General features: G+C 51.7%; 1 protein-coding gene across 2 annotated transcripts in view; it reads right to left on the reverse strand.

The window, feature by feature from the left end:
• BAHD1 (bromo adjacent homology domain containing 1) overlaps nucleotides 1-4,649 on the reverse strand; it is a 35,117-nt gene extending 30,468 nt beyond the window's left edge. The window contains exon 1 of one of the 2 annotated variants that reach the window (XM_014878870.2): nucleotides 4,477-4,649. The gene's annotated coding sequence lies outside the window, so the exon portion shown is untranslated. The remainder of the gene's footprint in view (nucleotides 1-4,476) is intronic. The other variant, XM_014878869.2, reaches the window with a different exon arrangement.
• Between the last annotated feature and the right edge of the window lie 5,085 nt (nucleotides 4,650-9,734).

The following is a 9,734-nucleotide window of genomic DNA, read 5'->3' on the forward strand; positions in this document are numbered from 1 at the left end:
GCACTGCCCGGTGCCACCAGGCTCTCAGGGTGTTACATCGCTCATTCCCACACGGTTTAATTCAACCGAAGAAACACCCATGCGTTTCCCCATCGCCAAGCAGCAAGAACCCAGCACTGCCAAATGTGAGCATCACTCACAAATCAGGCCAAAATCAACAGCGTCCCTTGAATTATTTTTGACCCGTGTGGAGTTAATAACCATTCACCCTCTGTGGAAGATGTCCTGAAATTTAATGTGTATCAAGAATTAGCAGATTGAAGGGAACACAACTGCTCCTCCAGGGCAGCCATCCTCATTTTCAGCTACTTTTCTCCAGAAGCAGAGCAGCACTGCCATCTCCACTGAGGGGTTTCCACTATGATTTAACTCAAATTATTCTTTGGAAATTATACAATTTTAACTTTGAGAGCCCAGAGATTTCACAAAGAGGTTCAGGTTCAGTTCTCTCAGCTGGCTGCACTTCTTATTCTGATTTCATAGGGGTTTTACCCACCTGGCCAGAGAAAAAAATAACATGGAACAGATCAATTAAACTCCAATGGAACAAATATTGACAGGGTCCAAATGAGTTGATTTTAAACCAGATTTGTATTTATTTTTCTTAATGATACCCTTGGTTTCTCTTTTTAATAACTTCAGTCCCTCATTTCACTTTATTGCATGATAAAGTTTTGCAGTGTCTTGTTCTTCTAATGGAAGGGTGGTTTTTTTTATTCACAATAAATATTACTGTGACTCTATTTACAATAAAGCTCCATGCTGAAATAGCAAATCTGGTCAATATCTGGACGAAGTTATGGCACTGTCCCATATAAATTAATTTCTTTCTATCTTTTAATAAATAAAATCTAAGTGTATTTTCCCCATTTCAAGCTTATCAGGTGCCAGTACAAGTATGAAAGCATAGAGAGTTAAATCATGATGGTCTTCTTACAGATAACTCATTCACTGAGAGCAACAATTTGGCCATGAATTTGAGTATTTTCTGCCATTAAATCCACGTCTTTGGTCTCAATAAAAGAGGAGCTGCCGTGCTGGACAGCTGTGATCATGGCTGAAGGACCCAAAGCCTCCAGTCCTCGTGCTGAAGCACAAGGAACAATTCCTTCTGAGCAACCTCCACAAAACATCCCCTGTTCTTCCCTTTAAACATCGTCTGCATCCACAACTACGACCTCTTCCAGCCCTCAGACTTGGAGACTAGCTCAAATCAGCCCAAGCCTGGGAATATAACCAGCTCACCTATGAGCTGCTGGAAACAAGCACATAAATACATCATGAGTTCAAGCAGGAGAGCAAACCAGACGGTCAGAGCCCTCGGATGGGGAAATCCCCTGGGATCGCAGCACATCCCTCTCTGTCACAGCCCAGCCACCCTGCCAGCTCACAGCTTGTGTTTGAAGCTATTTTCAGATTTATGACTTCTTTGGGCTGCTTATTTTCGTTCTTTTTAATTTTTTTTTTTAATTTCCCAGTCATCTGAACACTGCTTCATTTATTACTACCAACATGAGAGCTGTGACTTAATTCAGCTCGTTGGGTGCGACATCGAGGTTGTTCCGCTGCTGCTTCCACAAGTTATATCCCTGTGGTTAACTGAGATCCCAAAATCAATGAGCTTGGAAGAGCACTCTGAGATGATCGAGTCCAATCCGTGACCAACCAGCACCTTGTCACCTAGCCCAGAGCACTGAGTGCCACACCCAGTCCTTCCTTGAACACCTGCAGGGATGGGCACTCCACCACCTCCCTGTGCAGCCTCTTCCTTCCAGTGCCTGACAACCCTTTACGTGAAGAAATCCCTCCCGATGTCCAAATGGGGACAACCGGGAGATGAGGCAAAAAAAGCCCCACACAGCTCCTTTTGGATGTGATATTTGCACATCTGAGCACACCTTCCTGTTTTTGCAGAGCCAGATCTCATCATTCATTCATTTCCTTGTGATCTGAACATGATGCCAAGCAGTGAGAATGCCTTTGCCTACCACTCCTAATTATTTTTCAATTGTTTACTTTGGACAGATTTGCTGCTAAGGGCTTATTTTCAGTGCTGCAGCAGCATTAGAAAAGCTTTTGCTGAAGGGTGGATTTCCCCCCAAATCACGGGCAGGTGCTCCCTAAATCGGATCTCCACAGACTGCAGCAGTACACATGTCCCACAGAGCCTCCGAGTCACACGACAGCAATTAACACCACCACAGCAAACAAAATTAACCTGCATCACATAAAACACAGCAAATTCCACCTCAACAGGAGGAAGAACTTTCCATTGAGGGTGGTGGAGCACAGGAGCAGACTGCTCAGGCTGTCTCCCTCTCTGGAGACATTGCAAACCCACCTGGACACATTTCTGTGCCACCTACTCTAGACGGGGATGATCTCCAGAGGCCATTCCAACCCTAACTGTCCCGTGACACTGGTTAAAAAGCCAAATAAACACTAAGGCTTCCAGAGTGGAGACAGAAAGGTGATGCAGACTAATTGGCAAGAAGGACAGAGCACCGACATTTAACTGAATGATTCAGCTGGATGAGAACACGTCAGTGGCCTCCAAAATAACATTTCTGCATCAAAACACAAGGGTGTGACTGTTTTATCCCCAAACCCCACATTTCCAAGTCGCATTTTATTGTTCTGTGCAACTGTCACCATCAACCCCTAGCAAACAAAGCATCCAGAAAGGATCCACCCGCACAAAGTTCAGGGAATTATTTTCCCCCACAGGCTTGGCGTTTTCCAGCTGATTTTACACCTATCAGTAGTACTACATTTCCCTGCTCTGCTCGAGAAGAGCAGCTGGAAAGCAGTTGGAAATGCTGCACTGAGTTCATGAGGAAAACAAACAGAAATCAATGTTTAAATCCAAAACGTCCTGGTAAATCACACTAATGCACGATTTCCTATCACCAGCAAACATTTAGACAGTTCCAGCTGAAGCTCGGGAATGATTCAGGTAGCCAGGACATGACAAATGTGAAGGATGGCTCGGGATGAATATGTGAGCAGGATATTTCTGTTAAAGCGATCAGCAGCGTGCTGGTATTTAAATCACATTAAGATTTCAAAAGCATCAGTCTATCACGCAGCTCGTGTCACTCTTTCTCACAACCACGAGGACCAGAAGCCTTAAAATAAAACCCCGAGCCCCCCAGAACACCACAGAGCCCCTCAGCGTGGAGCAAGCACTCGCTAATTGTGGCAAACTGATGGACAGATCAATTAACCAGGCAAGCAAAAGCCCGGCAAAGCCTCTCGCTTTGAGGTTCGCCTGCTCCTGACAATGATGACTTCAGATGGAGAGCGAGCACGAGGGGCAGCTGGATTCTTTAAAACAAAACACAACCAGAACCTCTTTCAGATAAGCATTTCGTGGAAAGAGAGAGGGGAGGGGGAGAGGCAAACAGAATAGATCCCAAATGCTCGTATTTTTTAAGTTTCCACGGCTGCTCTTGTGAAAGAGAGGGGGTTCCTGTGCCTCCCTGTGCCGGGGCAGGGAAAGGGACATCGGGGTGTGGGTATCCCCGTGTTGGGGCTGGCTGTCGAGCAGGAGCCCGGGGAGCACTTGCTAGTCCTTCCCAAGATCTGCCCAGTCACATGTGCTGGCTCCTGCGCCTTGTAGAAGCAGCTGGAAAAGAGGGAGCCAGCGGAGCTGCCTCCATTAGGAGCCACCGCTACACAAAAGGAGAAGAGGAAACAAGCCGTCGGCCACCGGAGCAGTCGGCAGGAAAGGAGAGATGTCCAGAGCCACGGGGAGGGCACGGCAAGTGGGAAAAATCACGATGGAAATGAAAACTGCTCTGCTGTCCCCCAAAGAGGCTCGATGGCACCTGCCTGACAGGGACACGGGGCTCACAGCCCGCCCGGCATCACATCCTGCAAACCATCGGGAACTCGACGGACTCAGCCGCTCAGCCCTTAGGGGAGGGGCTCATGGCCCCGTTCGGGCGTGGGGAGCCCCGAAACACCAACCCCGAGCCAGCCCGTCCTGTGCCAACTCCCGGCCGGGCAGCGCCGGTTCAGCTCCGAGATCCGGAGGGGCCGAGGACAGCGGCGGCTTTCCCCGGGAATCGCCTCCGATCCGGCGATGCCGACGCGAGCAGCCCCTGGGGCAAGGAGCCCCCCGGGGCCCCGAGCCCCGCAACTCCCCCGGGCCCCCCCGGCCCGGCCCCGCCGCCTTTGTGCTGCCCGAGCGGCAGGGGCGGAGGAGCCCAGGGGGGGTTCGGCGGGGCCGATCCGGCCTCGCACCGGTGGGACCGCGCGGGGTAACGGCGGCCCAGCCCGGCGGCCCAGCCCACCCGCCACCGAGCCCGCCGTGCCCTCCCGGCGCTTCCCCGCCGCCGCGGGAAGTTCCCGGTGGCCCCGCGTACCCCCCGCCCCCCTAAACCCCGGGGCGGCGGCACCTGCTCCCGGCCCGGCGGAGTTCCCGGGGGCGGAGGGACGAGCCGGCGCCGCGGGGACCGCGCGTGGACTCACCGGGAGGCTGCCGCAGGCCCCGGGGGGGAGAAATCCAGCGGCGGGAGCGCCGCGAGTCCCGAGCTCCGCGCTGCTGCTGCGTCAGCGCCGCCGCCTCCTCGGCTGCGGGATGGGGACGAGGCGCCACCGCCGCCGCCCGCCCCTGGCCGCGGGGCGTCGCGGAGCGGGCGGGCGGAGGCCGGAGCGGGCGGCGGAGGGGCCGGGAGGGGCGGAGGAGGGGGCGGAGGAGGGACCGGAGGAGGGACCGGGGGCGCCGCCGCCGCCGCCGCCGCGAACTCCCCGCAAGCCGCGAGCGCCTCCGGCCTCCTTCCTGCTTCCTCGTCCGCAGCCAATCACCGCCCGCCGCCGCCGCTCGCCCCGCCGCACTGGCCAATCACGGCCGCCTCTCCCCGTCGCCGCTGGCCAATCGCCGCCGCGCCCGCCCCCGCCCCGAGCCCCCCTCGGCGCCCCCCCACTCCCCTCACGGAGCCCCCCACGCTGCCGCCCCCCGCCCGTGGCGCGGGATAACCGGGATAACCGGGAAAACCAGGATAACCGCCCCGCCGGCGCGCTCGGGGAGCCCTCGATGGCCGCGATCCTCTCACAGGACGGGGGCGTGAGGCGGCCCCGCGCGCCTGTCAGGGGCCCCCCCCTGGGTCCCTCAGAGGCGTCTGGGGCGCCCTCACACCCCCCGGGCGTGCCCGGCGCATCCCGGGGGCAGTCACACTTAAACCGAGCTCTGCATCCAAACTCTGGGAAAGTTGTAAGTCCCAGGGGTCCGGCGGGAGCTCCGCTGAGATCTGCCAGGGAGGAGACGCAAAAGGCAGAGCGGGTTTGAGCGCCCATCGTTCCCACCCCGAGATGGGCACTGGAGAGGCCACGGCCACCCCCTGTGTGATATTTGTCCCTGAGCAGCCCTGTGAGTCCGTACCAGGGGAATATCCCGTTGCATTTTAGGGGGAAAAAAGCCGACAGGGAATTCTCAGGTGTCTCAGAGCTTCTCCACAGAACCTTTCCTCACTGGGACACTCAGGTATCCACGGCTCCCGTGGTCTTACCAACAGGTGAGACATGGCAGCACTGAGAACATCGGGAAAATTCCATGTTTTCCTGGAAAAATTAGTTTAAAGCCCTAAAGCAGACCCAAGAAGCCACAGAAGTTATTTGATCAGTATCTTTAGCAGTACCGCAGTCCTCATCACTGAAGCCACTCCATCAGTTACAGAATGGGGTTTTTCCATAGAATCAGGGAATCTCCTGAGTTGGATTCACAGGAATCGAGCCCCACTCCTAGTCCTGCACAGGACAGCCCCAAAATCCCACCATGTGCCTGAGAGCTTTGTCCAAATGCTTCTTGAGCTCTCTCAGGCTGTGACCTCTTCTCTGGGGAGCCTGTTCCAAGTACCAAATTTGTCCTATTTCTTTTAAATTTGAGAAACAGCTGCAAAGGAACTGGCACATGGAACAAGCAACCCATGGGGCTCCAGGAGATAAATACACACACAATGAGGGTGAGACCCTGATGATCTGCTTGAAATTCAACTAAACTGCAGGAGACCTAAGAGCCTGAAATACTTCCTGCCTTGTTACAGTGGTCCACAGGGATCTTTGCAAACAAGAGCAGGATCAAGCACTGGTATGATTATTGCAGGATCCAGATGTTACACAGGAGAAGCTTGAGAGGAAATTCAGCTATTTAGAGACACTGATTCCTGAAACAAATACCAGTTGTTGGTGATGGAGCAGGGAAAAAGAAATAACCTTAACAGCTACAGCCCTGGAAGCCCTCAAGGTGCAGTAGGGCAACTCTCCTCAAAAACTCTCTGATATTATTTACAAGTTTGACTTGAATGATCCTTGTGCATCCTTTCCACTTCAGGATATTCTGTGATTACTCCATTTCACTGCTGCCCTTTGGAATGCAACCCTTTGGATGAGACTTTTCCAGGCTCTATTTAATGCAGCTGGACATCACCAAGAGCCACTCCACAAGCACAAAGGTTCTGTCTCCTCAGACCAGAGCTGCTCCCCACCTGAAAAGCGAAGGCAGCTCATAGTGCTGTCAAGTTGTTCCCTAAAAATGATATTTTATTGGAGTTCTTCCCTCTGATGTGAACCACAGGGACAGGAGGGAAATCACAGCACTCTGAGATCAGAGTTCAATTTTGGTGTTACATAGAGCACACTTACTCCAGCTGTTAGATGTGTTCCAGTGACTTCCAAAATCTACCACCTCAGACTCCCGTAGCTAAACAGAATAATATTTGAGCAGAAAAGTGAAGAATCTGGAAATTCCAAAGTTCTGAAACCCCCCCTGCAACTCAAGCAGTAAACCCACAGTGTCACAGCATTCCAGAGGGAAACAGTTGGGCAAAATTCCTCCTGAAGTTTGATGACAAAGATCATTTAACAGCTGCTTTTTGGGGAAAGTGGAGGTGAGGCCACCTTCCCCTCTTCCAGGTTTTTGGAATAGGAGAACATCTGGACAACGGACAGGTTGAGGATGGGGAACCGTGTGCTCCAGAGCTGCATGAGAATGTGAAGCACAACAGAGCCATCTGCAAAGCTCCCTCTCTTTTGAGATACTAATTTATTCTGAAGTGGGGCCTTTCCTCGTCCCTTTCTCAGAGGGATGAGGGGGAAAAATGGGAAGCTAATTGCTGATTCCAGAACAATATGTCTGTGTGTCTGCCAGGCTCCAGCCTCTGTCGACACTGCCGAGACACAGCAGCATTTGGGCTTTTTCTCCCCTCATTAACTGGGAAGAACAAACGACCAAAGTCCCAACACAAGATCTTCCTACCCCAAATTCTGGCCTGTTTTTTGGGAAAGGAATAACATCCAGGGCTATAGACTGCCTGAACAGCAGCACAACAAGGATCTTTGTCCCCAGCTCACAATTTGGGCTGTGGCAGCACCTTGCTGAGGTTGTACCTTTTGGTAAAAGCCCCATGGCTATGGGAAAGCTGGGCCAGGAACCAGCAGGGATTGAGATTGTCCTTCATTGCACCCCTGACCTCCAGGTACTGGGGTGGGACAGGCATACACAGCTGAGCCAGCACTAAAGGAAAAGAAGGAAAAAGAGGATTTCACCATTAACACAGGGAAAACAGGGAAAAGGATCTTTGCATTTTTCTGACTCTGAATTTTAGGAGTAAAAGCTTTAGTTGTCCAGCATGAGAATGGGGAAGAGCCCCAGCATCTCACTGTGGGTCAGGCTGGGAGAAGGGTGTTTGCACTGCACACTCAGAGCTCTCTGACTTTCAGGAACAACTGTGGTGAGTTTTAAAATGCCACAGGAAATCCAAGAGGAAAAATCCCCCAGCAGTGCTGCAAGGACAGAGAAAGGGAACCTGGAGCTCTGGTGTCCATGAGGCAGCACCTTTTTTTAATCCAAGTGGGGATGCAGTGCATCCCTGGGAACATCAGAGCTTCCTGCACAGCCACATGGAGAGCTTCCATTCCACCAGCAGCTTGCAAATAGGCAAGGAAGCTTAAGCAAGAGCCTTAATCCGAGTAAGCTCACACACTAAGAGCAGCAGTGTGGAGGATCCTGCACCGACTGGTTCCTTGGCCGGGCCTCGGGGAAGGACTTGGCTGCAGGGAAGAGCTCGGCACATCTGTGAGGGGGAGGATGGCCAGCCCCACCTTCCCAAAGAGCCTCGTGGCTGCAGATGGGGATACAACCATCCTTGGGTCTTTATGTGGCCCCTGTCTGGCTGCAGTGACAGGGCTGGGTTAAAAAGTCTTTAATTCAGCACATCTCAGCTGCATCCTGTGGGGTTCCTGCCTTTTCCAGGCATATCCCCCACCAAGAAACATCCTCAAATCCAGCTATGTAATCCCATCCCTCCTGATGTCTCTGCAGAAAAGGTGCTGGTGCTGCACTGGCTTGCTGGCAAAGGGATGGGGTTTGGTGGTCCCCTCCTTTCCTTCCCCCTTCCAGGGTTAACCCAGTAACTGCAAAAGGCCAAATGAATCCCTGGTGGAGCTCCATGGACTGACTTGGAATTCTATTACACCAAAAAAGCAAATTGGCTGTGAGTGTTCAGGTCTGCAGCAAACCAGCTGTGGTTACAGAGGCAGCTTCCTCTGAGATTTCTGTTTAAACATCAGCATTTGCTCGTTTTTAGCTGGGTGAAATATTCCCCTTTTTCCATCGGAAGAAGCCAGAAGGGATTCATACTGGAGGAGAGGGCTCTGCCAGCACAGAACTGTCACACAGGATATCCTTACCTACCTGGAAAAATCCAGATTACTATATTGGTGTCTCAGGAAGTCATCTGCAGCTTTTTGGTGCTGTTGCTGCTACAAAGGTTTAGTTCATAATTTATTTTAATTTATTTTAGTTTCAGAAAAATTCATGCTGTTTATATCGGATATTGTCTATGAAGCAGCAGTGCCAAGGAAGTTCAGCAAATGAAAGGAGATTGCTGTGTTCTACTTCTTATTTCACCTCCCATCTTAACACTTTAGAGCCCTTTAGTAAGGAATATATAATAGATATATATAATTTATTGATGGAGGTAAAAAACAGAGGGACAATAACAATAGCTCAGTGGGGACCAGCAGAGTCAGGAAATGAGACTGGATTAAATTAAAGTAGAAAATCACAGGACTAAGAGTTAAGAACATCCCCGAGTGCTATGGTGGATGGAGGTGAATATTTGTACTTCAGTACATTGCAAAATCAGGATTAAAAGCAAGGACTGTGCTTTATGAGCTGGGCCGTGGCAGGGAGTGACAAACTCGCATGCACAGGAAGGATAAATGTCCTGCCTTGCATTCCCAAGGTAGCCATTCTTTTATGAAGTGTGATTCACAAAACCAAGGAGGCTGAGGGGATCACAATGCAAAACACATGTCCCAGAAAGTCAGGATGGGAAAGCAAGTAGCAATTATGGGACCATCTGTGCTGTGGGATGTGCTGCGGCAGAACCAGCACAGGTCCTTCACCCCTCTGTGGGCTGTTGGGCTGGGGCAAACACTTCAGCTGTGGTCTGCTTGGAAAAATCAGTGGGAACAAACCCATGGCTGCTTGTACAACTCCTTGCACAGAATTAATACAGGAAAAACCTAATAAGAAGTCCCAAAGGCAGCACTCAGCCAATCTGCATTTCCAGAGAAACAGCTGCATCAGCAGGAAATCTTCATCTCTTTTGTGTCCCTCAGGTGGGTGGGAGCTCGTGCCAGCACATGGACATGGGGACAGGGGCATTCCTCAGTGTGGGAGATGTGTCTGCTCCTTCACACTCCTGCCAGCACAGGGACACAGGGAC

The sequence above is a fragment of the Sturnus vulgaris genome, chromosome 18 (assembly GCF_052056855.1).
Source record: "Sturnus vulgaris isolate bStuVul1 chromosome 18, bStuVul1.hap1, whole genome shotgun sequence".
In the NCBI taxonomy this organism is placed as follows: Eukaryota; Metazoa; Chordata; class Aves; order Passeriformes; family Sturnidae; genus Sturnus; species Sturnus vulgaris.